General features: G+C 36.4%; 1 long non-coding RNA gene across 1 annotated transcript in view; it reads left to right on the forward strand.

The window, feature by feature from the left end:
* The window catches only part of LOC129135690 (uncharacterized), a 122,392-nt gene extending 110,702 nt beyond the window's left edge, over positions 1–11,690 (forward strand). The window contains exons 3-4 of the long non-coding RNA XR_008536694.2: positions 2,954–3,086; positions 5,677–11,690. This is a non-coding gene — a long non-coding RNA (uncharacterized LOC129135690). The remainder of the gene's footprint in view (positions 1–2,953; positions 3,087–5,676) is intronic.
* Positions 11,691–17,773: the final 6,083 nt, after the last annotated feature.

Consider the following 17,773-nt stretch of genomic DNA (forward strand, 5'->3'; position numbering starts at 1 on the left):
GCTCTGCCATAACCATTTTTCCCACCAAACCACTCACCCCATCACTATCTTCAAATTAGTCAGCCGGAATTAGTTTAGCCTGTGCTGTCTAACCTTAGCCAACAGGGGAACTACACAGCAGCAGGGGCCACGTGCATCAGGAATAAGACCCCCTTTTCGAAACTCCCTTGTCCAGGTGTGCATTCACCATTGCTCCATCTGTGAGGTTGCACCCTTCTATAGAAGTAAACTGCCTTGCTGAGAAGAAAAAAAAGAAAATTTTCTATTCGAGTGCTATTTCTTTTGTGGCACCAAAAACTTTATTTATAACAGGCAGATAGTGAGGGTACAGAAGTGCTTAGTAAGGTTTTCCTTTTAATGAAGAGCAGCCCCAAATCATTTTTCTTTCTAACAAAGAGCAGCCTGTAAAATGGAGCTGTAGACATAGATGCTGGCAGTTGTGCCAACCGTGTTCAAAATGGCAGCTCCATCTTGCATTCTCTGCCAGCTACTTGTACAGTAAGGAGCAGACAAGATGGCTCTGGCCAAGGGGAAAGTTCATTTGCATAATAAGATTAGGGTGAGGCAGCCAGCCTTCCCCAGTGCCCTATGTAAACGTCATACCTGATTAAACCAATTTCTGAGCCCTAAGTAAATCAAACACTGCCTCCCCAAGCCAGACTATAAAATCTGGTGCATCCACCACCAGCAGGCTGCCTTTTACCCTCGGAACTCCCCTCTCTGTCACTAGAGAGCTATTTTCCTTTCTCTTGCCTATTAAACCTCTGCTCCTAAATTTTCCTGGCACAAGATGATGAAACCTGGGTATTTATCATAGACAATGTAGCTGCTTCAGTAATGGATAGTAAAGACAGGAAAACTAAGGCAAAATTTATTGTCTTCCAGTGAAACAAATATCACTAGTGCTATGACATTTCTGCCAGAAGCAATGGCAAATTTGAAAGGCCTTTTCATTGGCTTGCTGGAAAACTAACTGACAATGCTTACCAGAAGTGCCTTGCTGTGTTTGTTCTGGTCCTACCAGAGGTTGCCATGGATCTACCTCTGGAAACTCATGAAGCACATGAGTTAGTGTGGCTCTGACAACTGTTCTCCTGAGGGGAATGATACCCTGCAAGAGAAGGTGAAGTCAGAAGCCTACTTTCATAGGTGCTTGTTCTCTGATGTCTGAGATGCAGCGTTCTCTGATGTCTGAGATCCCATTTTATTATATGGCCAACCAGACTGTGAGCTCAAACTTTGGGATGCTAAAGGGAATGAATGTGGCAGTTTCAAAAAAAATACCTTTATATTTTAGACCTCCATATTTGGCTGCTTAGACCCCAGTTGTTTCCTTCCTGAGTTTCAAATGTAAGAATGCTATAGTCACAACATACTCAGACACAAAATCACTGGGTTTCGATTTTTCTTCTGGAATTGGGACATACATGAGTGAATAAAATATCCCTGGGAAAAACTCTAAATATCCAACAAACTAGTAAATCAAGATATAACAACACATTATTAAAAATTTAAAATATATAAAAAATACTGTAGTAAACTGATGAAAAGCAGAATACAAATTAAATATACATATAGTCACAATTATAGTTCAAAATTAAAAAATAAGCCAGGCACAGTGGCTCATGTCTGTAATCCCAGCACTTAAACCTAATGGGAAATACGTTTTAAACAGTTAACATGGGATTATAAGTAGTTTTCTTCTTCTTCTGTGCATGTGTGTATTTAATTTGATAACATGTTATTGTAATGGAGGAAAAGTAAACTGAATTGACTAAAAATCATCAAGCATTAAAAATTCCTTGAAAATTAAAGGAAGCATAAAAATAGCCTATGATCATTAGATTACTGGGAAATATTTATAAAATAAGACATTGATGTATCACTTATCTACATTATGAAAAACAATTACATGACAAATGCATCATTTTAAGATGATTCTGTATCAATAGGATTTCAAAATATGGCTTCCAGTAATTCTCAAAACTTTCAAGATCATCAAAAACAAAGAAAGTCTGAGAAACTCTCACAGTTTCAAAGCCACACAATTGTGCAATACCGTTCCTATCCTCTTTTGGTTTATTTCTCTAATAACAGCCAGTTATTTCTGTGTCTTTGGCCATAGCTGTATAAAGCTAATTAATAATTTTGGTGGATGTATTTACTATTCTAACCCTCCTCCCCCAAATATTTTCTCAGTCTGAATTAAGGCAATTATTTTATTGGAAAAAAATAGTTCTAATAGCTGGCTCAGTGTCCCTGGCCTGATTATTGTGATTATAAGCTATTTACTGAAATTAAATGCTATTGGCTACATGCTGGCTGTGTTACACAGTGTTCAAACTTTTTGTCTTCTATTTGCATCTATTTTTGCAAGAGAAAAGAATTATTCTAGTCTATATTTAAAAACTAATCCAATAGATTTTCTGCAAAGCTCTCTTCAGTACATAAATTTTAAAAATCTCTATCCTTTTTTCCTACACTGTTTTTCCTTCCATTCACTCATTTATTCCACAGGTATTTTTATTTTAGAGCAGTTTCAAATTTACAGGAAAAAATTGCAGTTGATAGAGTTCCCACATATCCTACAGCCAATTTTCTCTATTATTGGCATCTTACATTAGTATGGTGTATTAGTTATAATTAATAAATTAATGCTGATAAATTATTAACTAAAGTTTATACTTAATGCCTATTTATTTAGTTTTTTTTTAAACAAAATATCCTTTTTCTATTCCAGGATCCGAACTACAATACGACGTTGCATTTAATCATAATATCTCCTTAGGTTCCTCTTGGCTGTGACAGTTTCTCAGACTTCCCTTGTTTTTGATGATCTTGAAAGTTTTGAGAAGTACTGAACGGGTATTTTGTAGAATTTTCCTCCCTTGGGATTTGTCTGATTTTTTTTTTTTTTTTATGTTCTAACTAGACTGTGGTTGTGTGTTTTCAGGGGGAATATCACAGAAGTGAAGTGCAATTCTCATCATGTCATATCAAGAGCACACACTAACAACATGACTTATTGCTGAATATTGAACTTGATCACCTGGCTGAGGTAGTGTTTGCCAGATTTCTCTGTAAAGGTACTGTTTTTTCCTCCATTCTATATTGTACTCCTTCAAAAGAAATCGCCAACCACAGTTCATACTTAAGGGGTGGGGAGGTTATGATCTATTTATTTGAGGACAGAACATCTCCATAAATTATTTGGATTCTTCTGCATGGAAGATGTGTCTACTCTCACCAATTTACTAATTCATTCAACTATTTATATCCGTATGGACTCATGGATATTTATTTTATACTTTGGGTTATAATCTAATACCACTTTACTTATTTTGTTGCTCAAATTGCTGTGGCTTTGGCCATTGGGGGCTCCTTCAGTTGATTCTCGTGTTTGTTTGATATGCCCTCATGCTTGTGGAGTTGTATTTTATTTGAGCACTGCCTTATTTTTTTGGTACTAAAGGATGTTCCAGGATCATCACAGATATATTCTGCCCCAGTCTTAGAATCAGCCCATTTTCCAAGGAACCCTAACTCCATTTATTCGAGAAAGGTATTAAAACCCAAATCTGGGTGCTAGATGTGCTTGTTATTCCTGGGGTGTTGTTGCTTCCAGACCCTTTCAGTTGAGAGAGCAAGGAAATCTATGTGTATATAAACATATTTATAAATATTTTTATATGTAACTGTATGTTATGCTGAATGTGAGTTTATAAAGGTGTTTTCAATTCTAATCTATTAGAATGCTTTTAGTTCTAATCTGGCCTCTTCCCCTTGCTTACCTGTAAACTCTCACCCCAGTAATGAGAAGCCTAGATGTTTCCATTCACCACATATTTACTTAATTGTTCAATTCCAAGATAGATGTTCAGTGGTATCAGAACTGTTATACCTTACACAGGCATTTATTTTTGAGTGGAGTTTTTGATAGTCAATCAATTGCCTGAATCTGGGCTAAATATATGTATTTTTTAATCATCTTCATTTGTTAAATTTCATTATCTCTACCTCACAATTTAAACATTCCTATGAGTACAAACATAAAGATTATGTTTGCAACTGGAAAACATAATTTTAACACTCTCTTCCTCTCCCATTTTAAATATGATGAAACTTGAGTTCAAAGAAGTACATACGCAAGTTCACACATGAGTAACAGTTATAGGGTGATGTCCCTTGATAGATATCTATGTTAAAATGGTAGCACACCAGTTATACCTGATCCACCATCTTTAAATTTCCTTTAAAAGACCATAAAAATACATATTAAAAAATACAATAAAAGAAAAAATAGAAATTGTGTTGATTGTAGCCCCCAAAAAATCAAAGAAATGCCCTAGACTTTTCTTTACCTATGCAGATAGACCAGAAGAAGATAAGAAAATATTTGGTTTATCTTCTCTGCTCATCCTAACTCTATAATAAAGGAGCATCAGTGTCTAAAAATATTGAGATGTTTACACAGCAATAAAATTATCAATAAAAAGGTTGAAGGCAGTAAAAAATAAATAATTAATGAGATGCCTGAATGCAGAGCATAGGGAGAAAAGACATTGTGACAGAGAAGTTGTTGACATGGAAATTAGAGGATGGATATTTTACCTGTATAAGAAATCAAAACAGGCTGGGCATAGTGGCTCATGCCTATAATCCCAGTGCTTTGGGAGGCTGAGGTGTGAGGATCACATGAGCCCAGGAGTGGAAGAACAGCCTAGGGAAAATAGTGAGACCCTGTCTCTACAACAACAACAAGCACTAGCTGTGCAAGGTAAGAGGCTGAGGTGGGATGATCATTTGAGCCCAGGATGTCAAGGCTGTAGTGAGCTATGTTCACACCACTGCATTCCAGCCTGGGTGACAGAGCAAGACACTTATGTGTGTCTCAGAAAAAGAAAAATGAAAACAAAGAGAGCAAAGAAAATCACATTTTTCAAGTCCTGAGCAGTGTAACTGAAGTAAAAGATATAGTGACTGGAATTATAATTTACCTAGAAAATAATTGACTACCTGGAAATGCAAACACACACACACACACACACAAAAGGTCCTAGAATGCCTAAGAAAGCAGTGCACCTTACTACAATTACAAAGATACGAAGGTATGATCTTTATTACTATAATAATAACCAGTTAGAAAGCACAATGGAAAAGTATTCCAGTGCCTATGGTGTTAGGGAACTGCTCACATATTCAAGAGAAATGCACAGATACCAAAGCAGAAAGAACAATAAACAGGAGTCCTCATGGTCAAAAGATTAGAAGACGTAGCTTTCAATGGGAGGAGGTTTTGTACCACAATGCAGCACTTTTCTTCTTTCTGTGCTGCCTTGAGGGAAGGCAGTGGTAATACTAATCGTTAACACATAATGGTTCTTATGAGGTGGACACTGTTGTAAAGGCTACGTACATATTAATATACTTAGCCTTACTGTAGACTTAACCCTATAAGTTTAAGAAGCTAGGTGAACCCTACACGGGTTTAACCAAAGAAATCCAAATCAAGACACAATGTAATTAAACTTCTGAAAACTAAAGACAAAGAAAAAATACAGAAAGCAACCGGAATAAAATGATCTTAGATTCCCCTTACCTACAGGGAAAACAAAAACTATTTGTATGACAGCAGATTTCTCTTCAGTTAATACTCATATTATTTTCATTTTGTAGGTGAATAAACTGACACTGGAACATTCAGGAACTTCTTCATGGTCATGGTCACCCAGCTAGAGTGTGGAAGCCAGGCTGTCTGATTCCAGGATCTGTGTTCTTAATCCTATACATAAGGAAGCCATAATGAGTCAACCACTATTTTTAAGATTCACAGATGTTCGGGTCCAATTCACCAGAATGCCAAGTTATACAGGGTTGTGGAATCAAAAACTGCAATTAGTAATAAAATGTGATGCTATCTGGAATGTTTTTCATACATATATATGCTTCTTGGGACTCTCCCTGCAGGTTAAGAGAAATTGAGAAACGATGGAGAATTTAAGTGTTTTAGATCCTACATACATTAGACTTAAAAATAGTAACTATGTACATGAGTATTTATAAACTTAAGAATGAACATAACATGAACCATGTGGCACCTATAAAATGAAAATAAAATACCTACAAACCAAATGAGAGCAATAAAAGAAGCTTTGAGGACTTTCACTTCAGGGAGTCTGAATTAGATGCGCTTCTTCCCATTCCTCCCTCTAATTACAACAAGCTTGGACGTTACATACAGAACAAACAGAAGGAGTCTCTGAAAGATGAAGAGAAGGCAAGTAAGCTACAGACTTCACAATGTAAGGAATAATATGGTGGTGAGTTACATTTGTGATTTTTTTTTTGTCTCATATCCCATAATATCTCATATCTCATAATCAGTTAGAAAGCACAATGGAAAAGTATTCCACTGCCAATGGTGTTAGAGAACTGCTCACAAATTCAACAGAAATGCACAGATACCAAAGCAGAAAGGACAATAAACAAGAGTCTTCATGGTCAAAAGATTAGAAGCTGCAGCTTTCAATGGGAGGGACAGGTTCTGGACCACACTGCAGTGCTTTTCTGCTTTCTGTGCTTTCCCACTCTAGAGCTGAAGAAGGTAACGACCCCAAAATGTCAATATACGTAGACCAAAAACCAGCCCCAATAAAAGTCTGCTCTCTCTAGCCAAAGGACTACAGTAGGGCAGCCCAGCAAGACAGAAAACCTTCAGACAACCTACCCCAGCCAAACACTACCAAAAAAAGTAAAGTGAGCCATCACCCAATCCACATCAGTAAAAACTAAGTGGAAAGTCCAGACTTTCACCTCAAGAGGTTGCGACAAGCTACTCCAATACCCCTGCTGGGATAGTGTCACAGAAGGCTAAATAAGGAGCTGTAATGTTGATTCCCCTCCAGAAGTAAAGAGTCCGTACCTGCTATTTTCAGAGAGACCACATGGAAAGCCTAGATTTCAACACCTACCCAGCATTAATGAGGTATTCCTTCCCTTCTTTACTCTCTGGTGTCAAAGAAGCTCCATGCAGAGTCAGAATGTTTGGCATTACTCCTCAGTAGGGAGGCCACCCCCACCACGGTGTTAGTGGAGACCATGTGAGGACCAGGACTTGTACCCTGCCCAGAAGTAATGAGTAGACCCCTCTACAGGAAGGCCAAAGGGCAACCTAAACTTCTACCTCTCTCTGGCAGTAATAAAGTAGGGCCTCACTTTTCCCTGCTGAGCAATGTCAAAAAAAAGCCAGCTGAAGTAAAAGCTTATTTCTTTCTTTCTTTTATACATATTTTTGGAGACAGGGTCTTATTCTGTCACCCACGCTGGAGTACAGTGGCCTCATCAGGTCTCACTGCAGCCTCAACCTCCTGGGCTCAAGCAATCCTCCCACCTCAGCCTCTTGAGTAGCTGAGACCACAGATGTGCACCACCACACATAGCTAACATTAACATTTTTTCTAGAGATGGGGTCTTCCTGTGTTGCCCAGGCTGGTCTGGAACTCCTGGGCTCAAGTGATCCTCCCACCTTGACCTCCTGGAGGGCTGGGATTACAGGTATGAGTCATCACTCCAGGCTGAAGCTTTATATAATAACCAGAGTCTCATATTACAAAATGTCAAAGACTCAGTCAAAAGTTACTTGTTATCAATAGACAAGATCTCAAACTAAATGAAAAAAAGACAATTAATAGATGCTAACACTGAGATAACAAAGTTGTTAGAATCATCTGACAAAGATTTTAAAGCAGCTATAATAAAAGTGCTACTGCAAGTGATTATAAACATGCTTGAGACAAATGAAAAAATGCTATAAAGCTAAGAAATAAAATATATAAATAAGAATCAAAGAGAAATTATAGAACTAAAAGATACCATAACTGAAATGCAAAGCTCCGTGGATGGACTCAACAACAGAATGGAAAAGACTGAGGAAAGAAGTAGTTTACAGGAAATTAGAATAGACTAGAAAAAATGAATAAGACCCTGTGCTAAAGAGCAAATATTTATGTCATTGGATTCCAGGAAAGAGAAAAGAATGAAAAAGTAATTAAATAATGGCTTAAAAACTTCTCACATTTTGCAAAGATTTAAACCTACAATTTGAGAAGCTGGGTAAACCTTAAACAGGATAAACCAAGGACACTCACACCAAGAAACATAGTAATTAAACTTCTGATTAAGGAAGAAAAAGAAAAATCTGGAAAGCAGCAAGAAAAAAAAATGACACACTTTCTATATGGTAAAAGCAATTTGAACGACAGAAGATTTCTCATCAGAAACTGTGGGGACCATGAGGAAGTAACAGATATTTTTCAAGTGCTGAAATAAATCAACTGTCAATACAAAATGCTCTACTCAGTGAAAATATCTTTCAGGAATAAAGGGGAAATCAGGACACGCACAGACTTTTTTTAAATTAAGAATTTGTTGTCAGCTTATCTCCCTAAAAGAATGGCTAACATTCTCCAAACACGAAGGAAATTGATAAGGAATCTTGAAATTTCAGTTAGAAACAATGAATATGGCAAGCAAAATGTAGGTCAGTACACTAAGTTTAATTTCTCCTCTTGAATTTTCTAAATTATGACTTACGATTGAAGCAAAAATCATAACATCTGATGTATATGTAGAGGAAAGATTTAAGACAGTGATGTTATAAATGAGGGGAGTAAAGGAACATGAGATAACCACTAATATGACATACCAATAGACTATGATAAATTATGTGTCTAATGTGATTACTAGAAAAACCAGTTAAAATATAAAGATTGACGGAGTGAATTTAAAAACATGACACACTATATGCTGTTTATCATAAACTCACTTTGAAGATAATGCCATAGTCAGGTTGAAATCAAAAGGAATAAAATAGTGTATTATGTAAACCATCAAAAAGAGCAGGAATGGCCATATTAATAACATTAAAGTCAGCTTCAGAACTAAGGAAATTATCAGAGAGGGACATTATATAATGAAATAGTCGATTTACCAAAAGAACATAGCAATCATAAATGTGCATGAAGCAAACAACAAAGCTGGAAAATATATGAAGTGAAACTGATAGATCTAAAAGGAGAAACAGATAAATCCATTCATTATAGTTGGGGCCTTTATCACCCCTCACTCAACAATTGATAGAACTGGACAGAAAACCAGTAAGAATATGAAAGAACTCAACAACATGAGACAATAGGATCTAGGTGATATTTATAGAACATTCCAACAGCAGAATACATGTTCTTCAAGTGCTCACAGAACACACATATAAAGATAGACCCTGAGCCATAAAACAAGCCTCAACAAATTTAAAAGAACTGAAATACTACAAGTACTTTCTCCAACCACAAAAGAACCAAACTAGAAATAAATAACAATGATAATGGGAAAATCACCAAACACTTGAAAACTGAACAACAATATTTTATAACCCATGGTCATAGAGGAAATCTCAAAAGAAATTTTAAAAATGCACTGAACTGAATGAAAATGAAAACAACATAGAATTTGTGAGACACATAAAGCAGAACTGCTGGGAAAATATATAGCACTAAATGCATGCTCTAGAAAAGAAAAGTCTTCAACCAGTAACCTAAGCTTCCACCTCAAAAACCTAAAAAAAGAAGGAAAAATAGACCCAATGCCAGCAGAAAGATGCAATAACAAAGAGTAGAACTCAATGAAATTGAAAACAGATAAACACTTTAAAGAATAAAACAAAGAGCTGCTTATTAGAAAAGATCAATTAATTGACAAACCTCAAGCAAGACCGTCAAAAAAAAAAAAAAAAAGGATTTACCTATACCAGAGATGAAATGGGATATCGCTATCAATACTGCAAACATCAAAAGGATAAGTAGATACTATGAACTGTACAGACATGAATCTGACAATTTAGACAAAATAGATCATTTCCCTAGAAAACACAAACTACTACAGCTTACCCAATATAAAATAGATTATTTGAATAGCCTTATAAGTACTAAAAAAAAATTAAACTCATTATTTAAAAATTCCTAAAAAGAAAGCCTCCAGAGCCAAATTGTTTCCTTCAGAATTCCACCACATTCATAAAGATTTGACAGCAATTCTATACAGTCTCTTTGAGAAAATAGAAGGGGGTATTTTCTAATTCATTTTAAGGAGCTAGTAAATACCCTGATACTGAAATGTATACTGCAAATTGATAAAATTATAGACCCCTGCATATTAAATTTCAAAATAAAAATGATAAAAATACTTGGGTAATGAATAACAGCATAACAAAAAACCACAGACCAATATCTCATGAACATAGACCAAAAAATGCTTCACAATATGACATATAATTCAGTAATACATGAGAATTATATACCACAACCCAGTGAGACTTAATCCAAGAATGGAAGACTGGCTCAATATTTAAAAATCAATCAATGTAGTGCAAATATTAATAGCTAATGAAGAAATGTCATAAAATTAATGCAGAAAAAGGATTTGACAAAATTCAACACTCATTTATGTAAAAATGCTCTGAAAAATAGGAATTAAAGGAGACCTACAAGAAACTTTCAGCTAACATAATTCTTAATGCTGAATGATTGAATGTTTTCTTCCTGAGCTTGAGAATAAGGTGAGGGTATCATCCCTAATGACGCTTTTTCAACATAGTGCTCAAAGTTCTATGAGGTGCAATTAGGCAATAAAGGGAAATAAAAGACAGGTAAAAAAAGGAAGAAATTAAATTTTATTTGAAAAAGCGGATTGTCTACCTAGAAAATCTCAAGGAACACACTATTAATATACAGAACAACCTGAATGAATCTTTGGAGAATTACGCTGCATCAGAAAAAGCCAATCACAAAAGATTACGTACTATGTAATTCCATTTGTATAACATTCTTGAACTGACAAAAGTATAGAAATGAACAGATTAGTGGTTGTTAGGGGTGAGGGGTTATGGGTCAGAGATAGGAGTTGGGGATATAAAAAGGCAACCTGAGGGATCCTTATGGTGATTGAAACGTTCTGTATGTTGGTTCTATCAATGTCAATACTCTGGTTGGACTATGGTTCCACAGTTTTGCAAGATGTTGTTGAGGAAAACGGCATAAATGGTGCCCAGGATCTCTCTATTGTTTCTTACTGATTATGTATCTGCAATGATTGCAAAATAAAAAGGTTTAATTTTTAAAAAGGATTAAACATTACACAGCATACACTTGAGTAAAAGACAAAATCTGGCTAAGGATTTTTTTTGTCCTAAGTAATATGTGGATTTTGTACAACATAAATCACAATCCCCTAAAATCTATATTGTAAATTGATAAAATGTAAAACCTGTGTATTACAAAATAAAAGATGAACAAAAATTACAAAACACTAAGAAATACCCTAGTACCCCAATGTATCAGTAGACAAACACATGGACAGATAGTTTGCAAAAGGGGAAGTACATATGGTGAATAAACATTATGAGATGTCTAATATTGTTAGCTATCAATGAAACATGAAATAAAATGATGACATTGCACACATCTCAAGTCTCTAGCAGAGCACAGACCAAACTGAAATTTCCCACTTCACCTGGAATTTAACTTGCTTAATCATTTTTCCTCAATCTAAGTAAATTCGTAACTATTCTTTCTAAATACATTCACTAGAATAATCGACAAGACACTGTACATCCCTTGACTTCTTGACCTGCAGCTTCCTGATTGCCCTCTTGGCCTTACTTAGAAAATACCCACTAGCATCCTACTATTAGTATAATTCTCAAGTCTCTCCCTGGAAATAATAACAGTCTAGGAAAAGGGCCTACAACATAAACCTCAGAGGGGTTACAGATTTTTGTGAGAAATGATATCTTCATGGGGCACACCCCACTCACAAGCACTGGGTGTGACACTCCCAGGACCCTTGGGAGTGGTGCTTCTCTGCAGCTACAGACTGATATTACAAAGATAGGGCAACCTCATAGGGAAACCTCATGGGTTTCCGAGCCTTGAATGTGCCTCATAGTTTTATTTCTTCTAAGATATGTTTCTACTGGATTGAGTTATTGTCAGTCTTCACAATTTCTCTTCAGTCAATGGAAAATTTGAAAAAGAATTAGGTGTTTGGTCTGAGACTGGGAAGTGGACAGGCCTGGCCCTGACATTTATGGGATCTACTCAAGGGTATAGAAGGAGACACACACTATGAGCAGTGAAACCCTGAAGCCAAGCCAACCAATTCCTGTTTACAACTTGCGCAGACCTCCCAACTCTGCTTATATCACCCGTTCCAGGTTAGAAGGCCAGATTCAAACAGAATTCCTGCAGAAATTCCTATAGATTCTCTCAAATCCTCAGCCAGAATATGGCAGCATTGAGAGAGCTGATCCCCTTTTGCCCACACCCCAGACTTCAGCTGGCAGCTGTCCCTTCTGTTTCCTTCCTGGGTTCTATCTTGTACTACAAGGGACCTCACAAACATGTATGTGGACACCCCAGCCATTGAGCTCTGTATTCATCTCACTAGGAGCCAATCTTAGGCCACCCTGCCTTGGGTTTTGGAATAGGCATATCAGCTTTGGGATCTGCTCTTTGGAAGTAGAGCTTTGTGAAGAGCCTGCACATGTCCAGAAGTGAAGCCAGGGCTGTTTTGGGCAAAGAATTCTGAGGATCCAGGGCCCAGACCATGAAAGGCATGGTAAGTTCTCTGAGTGAACAAAGATCTCTTTGGCCCCACCACTCTGCCCTGTGGAGAAGAGCTCAGCTAGAGAGTACAGTGAGGCTGTCAGAAGTATAAGGCCCAGGACAATGGGATGTTTAATGCCAGACATAGAGGTAATTGTCTGCAAAAGTGGAAAAATTTCTAATTTACCAATTGATCTATTATTCAATAATTAACAAGGAATTCATTTTATTCCCATCCATCCACATCAAATGGTCTTAATGAATCATTGTGCATATCTTCTCATCATCTTAGGCATTCATAGGGAAGGAGAGATAGATATAAAGATTTGGTGGGTACTCCTTTTATGTTTAGAGTAATGACAAAGGGGATATAGAGATCGGAGTTTGGAGGTAGAATACAGCTCCACTTCTCTCTGTTGCAATATAATGGAATGTACCATACTGCTAAGATGGTCCCCCAGATGTTCACCTTTTATTTATGCCATATATCTTACTCAAAATTATTTGAGGCAGCATTTCATTACAATTTAACTTTGTCCTTTTAAGCTTTTGTCATGACAAAAAGTACTTTCACGTATAACATTTCATTTTACTCTAGTATAATAGATTGCATTCAAGAGTTACTTTCTAATTTCTAATTTTTGGTTCATTAATAATAAACAACTTTACATATTGAGTAATTTTTATGCATCAGGTACAATGTTACATGCTGGGAATATAATAGTGAGTAAACAAGATAGACTATAAATTCAATGAAGACAGAATTGCGTCTATTGGAAAACACACTCCCAAAAAATCAGGAAAAAATTTCAAACAATTATTAATTTTAATAAATAGCTTTAAGGGGGGAAAATACAAAAGAACATATTAGATCATCAAGACAAAAATAACAAGGATATTCAGAACTTGAACTCAGCTCTGGATCAAGTGGACCTAATAGATATCTACAGAACTCTCCAACCAAAAACTAGAGAATATATATTATTCTTAGCGCCACATGACACTTACTCTAAAATTGATCACATAATTGGAAATACTCTTCAGCAAATGAAAAAGAACTGAAATCAACAGTCTCTCAGATCACAGTACAATCAAATTAGAACTCAGGATTACAAAATTCAAAACCACACAACTATGTGGAAATTGAACAACGTGCTCCTGAATGACTCCGGGTAAAGAATGAAATTAAGGCAGAAATCAAGAAGTTATTTGAAACCAATGGGAACAAAAAGACAATGTACCAGAATCTCTGGCATGCAGCTAAAGCAGTGTTAAGAGGGAAGTTTATAGCACTAAATCCCCACATCAGAAAGCTACAAAGATCTCAAATCAATACGCTAACATCACAACTAAAAGAACTAGAGAACCAAGAGCAAGGCAAACCTCAAAGCTAGCAGAAGACAAGAGATAAGATCAGAGCAGAACTGAAGGAGAGAGAACGACACAAAAAACCCTTCAAAAAAATCAGTGAATCCAGAAGCTGGTTTTTTGAAAAAATAAAATAGACAACTAGCTAGACTAATAAAGAAGAAAAGAGAGAAGAATTAAATAGACACAATAAAAAATGATAAAGGGCACCTAACCACTGACTCCACAGAAATACAACCAACCATCAGAGAATACTGTAAGCACCTCTATGCAAATAACCTAGAAAATCTAGAAGAAACAGATGAATTCCTGGACACATACATACTCCCAAGACTGAATCAGGAAGAACTTGAATCCCTGAATAGACCAATAGCAAGTTCTGAAACTGAGGCAGTAGTAAATAGCCTAACAACAACAACCAAAAAAAAAAAAAAAAAAAAAGCCCAGGACCAAATGGATTTATAGCTGAATTCTACCAGAGGTACACAAAGGAGCTGGTACCATTTCTTCTGAAACTATTCCAAACAATTGAAAAGGAGGGATATCTCCCTAACTCATTTTATGAGGACAGAATCATCCTAATACCAAAATCTGGCAGAGATACAAGAAAGAAAAGAAAATTTCAGGCCATCAGTGCAAAAATCTTCAATAAAAGACGGGAAAACCGAATCTAGCAGCACATCAAAAAGCTTATCCACTACAATCAAGTCAGCTTCATCCCTGGGATGCAAGGCTGGTTCAACATATGCAAATCAAACATAATTCATTACATAAACAGAAAGACAAAAAACCACCAGATTGTCTGTCTTTTTAAATGTAGAAAAAGACTTCAATAAAATTTCCAACTTTCCTTCATGTTAAAAACTCTCAATAAACTAGGTATTGATGGAGCATACCACAAAATAACAGCCATTTATGACAAAGCAACAGCCAATATCATACTGAATGGGCAAAAGCTAGAAGCATTCCCCTTGGAAACCAGTACAAGATAAGGATGGCCTCTCTCAGTACTTCTATTCAACACAGTATTGAAAGTTCTGGTCAGGGCAATCAGGCAAGAGAAAAATAAAGTGTATTTATATAGGAAGAGAGGAAGTCAAAGTCTCTCCGTTTGCAGATGACATAATCCTATATCTAGACAATCCCACTGTCACAGCCTGAAAGCTTCTTAAGCTGATAAGCAACTTCAGCAAAGTCTCGGGATACAAAATCAATGTGCAAAAATTGCAAGCATTCCTATACACCAACAATAGACAAGCAGAGAGCCAAATCATGAATGAATTCCCATTCACAATTGCTGCAAAGAGAATAAAATATCTAGGAATACAGCTAACAGAAGATGTGCAGGACCTCTTCAAGGAGAACTACAAACTACTGCTCAAGGAAATCAGAGAGGACACAAACAAATGGAAAAACATTCCATCCTCATGGATAGGAAGAATTAATATTGTGAAAATGGCCATACTGCCCAAGGTAATTTGTAGATTCAATGCTATTCCCATCAAACTACCATTGATATTCTTCACAGAATTAGAAAAACTACTTTAAATTTTATATGGAACCAAAGAGGAGCCCATTTAGCCAAGACAATCATAAGCTACCTAGCCTCAAACTATACTACAAGGCTACAGTAACCAAAACAGCATGGTACAGGTACAAAAACAGACACGTAGATCAATGGAATAGAATAGAGAACTCAAAAATAAGACCATACACCTACAACCATCTGATCTTCGACAAACCTGACAAAAACAGGCAGTGGGAAATGATTTCCTATTTAATAAATGGTGCTGGGAGAACTGGCTAGCCATATGCAGAAAATTGAAACTGGACCCCTTCCTTACACCTTGTACAAAAATTAAGAGAAATTAAAGACTTAAATGTAAAACCCAAAACTATGAAAACCCTAGAAGAAAACCTAGGCAATACCATTCAGGACATAGGCATGGGCAAAGATATATGACTAAAACACCAAAAGCAATTGCAACAAAAGCAAAAATTGACAAATGGAATCTAATTAAACTACAGAACTTCTGCACAGCAAAAGAAACTATGAGAGTGCACAGACAACCTACAGAATGGAAGATATTTGCAATCTAGCCACCTGACACAGGTCTAATATCCAGAATCTACAAGGAACTTAAGAAGAAAACAAACAACCCCATTAAAATTGGGCAAAGAACATGAACAGACACTTCTCAAAAGAAGACATTTATGTGGCCAACAAACATGAAAAAAAGCTCAACATCTCTGATCATTAGAGAAATGAAAATTAAAACCACAATGAGATACCATCTCATGCCAATCAGAATGGTGATTAAAAAGTCCAGAAACAACAGATGCTGGAGAGGCTGTGGAGAAATAGGAATGCTTTTACACTATTGGCGGAAATGTAGATTAGTTCATTGTGGAAGACAGGTGGCAATTTTTCAAAGACCTAGAATGAGAAATAGCATTTGACCCAGCAATTCCATTACTGGGTATATATCCAAAGGAATACAAATCTTCCTATTATAAAGATACATGCATGCATATGTTCACTGCAGTACTGTTAACAATAGCAAAGACATGGAATCAACCCAAATGCCCATCAACGATAGACTGGGTAAAGAAAATGTGGCACATATACACCATGGAATAGTATGCAGCTATAAAAAGCAAAGAGGTCATGTCCTTTGCAGAGACATGGATGGAGCTGAAAGCCATTAACCTCAGCAAACTAACACAGAAACAGAAAACCAAACACTGCATGTTCTCACTTATAAGTAGAAGCAGAACAATGAGAACACATGACACAGGGAGGGGAACAACACACACTGGGGCCTGTTGGGTGGTTGTGGGGAGGAAGAACAAAGGGGTAAATAGCTAATGCTTGCAGGGCTTAATACCTAGGTGATGGATTGATAGATGCAGAGCACCACCATGGCACACGTTTACCTATGTAACAAACCTTCACATCCTGCGCATGTATTCCAGAACTTAAAATAAAATTAAAATTACAAAAGAACAAAATGCAGAATATATAGCTACATAGGACTTTTAGCTCTATTTCAGGTAAATTTAAGAAGCCTTTTCTGACCACTCTATTAAAATTAACAATCGTTATTTCAGCACTCTTCCTCTCCTTCTCACTTTTCTCATACACACACATATGATCAGCTAACTTTTGATTTTTGCTCTCTCATATGTAAGCTCTATGAGAATAGGGGCTGCTGCGTTTTTATTGTAATGGTTTCTACTCATTTTTTCTGGGACTGAAATAATGCCTGGCACACAGTACAGTAGTTCCCTCCCCCCTTATCCACAGAGGATATGTTCCAAGACCTACAATGGATGCCTAAATTACACATGATACCAAACCCTATATACAGACAGTCCCCAACTATAATGGTTCAAATTAAGATTTTTCAACTTTACAATGGTAAAAGCATATGCATTCAATAGAAACTGTACCTTAAGGACCTATACAACCATTCATTTTTTGAATTTCAACTTTTGGCTACAGGGAGTACATGTGCAAGTTTGTTACATGGGTATATTGCATGATGCTGAGGTCCGGGGTACAGATCCTGTCACCCAGGTAGTGAGCATAGTACCTGATAGGTACTATCAGATAGATTCATTAAAGAACTCAAAGCATGTTTATCATTTGATCCAGCAATCCCACTACTGGCTACCTATCCAAAGGAAAATAAGTCATTATATGAAAAAGACACATGCACACATGTTATTGCAGCTCGATTCATAGT

This window comes from Pan troglodytes, chromosome 7 (genome assembly GCF_028858775.2).
Source record: "Pan troglodytes isolate AG18354 chromosome 7, NHGRI_mPanTro3-v2.0_pri, whole genome shotgun sequence".
NCBI classification, from domain to species: domain Eukaryota; kingdom Metazoa; phylum Chordata; class Mammalia; order Primates; family Hominidae; genus Pan; species Pan troglodytes.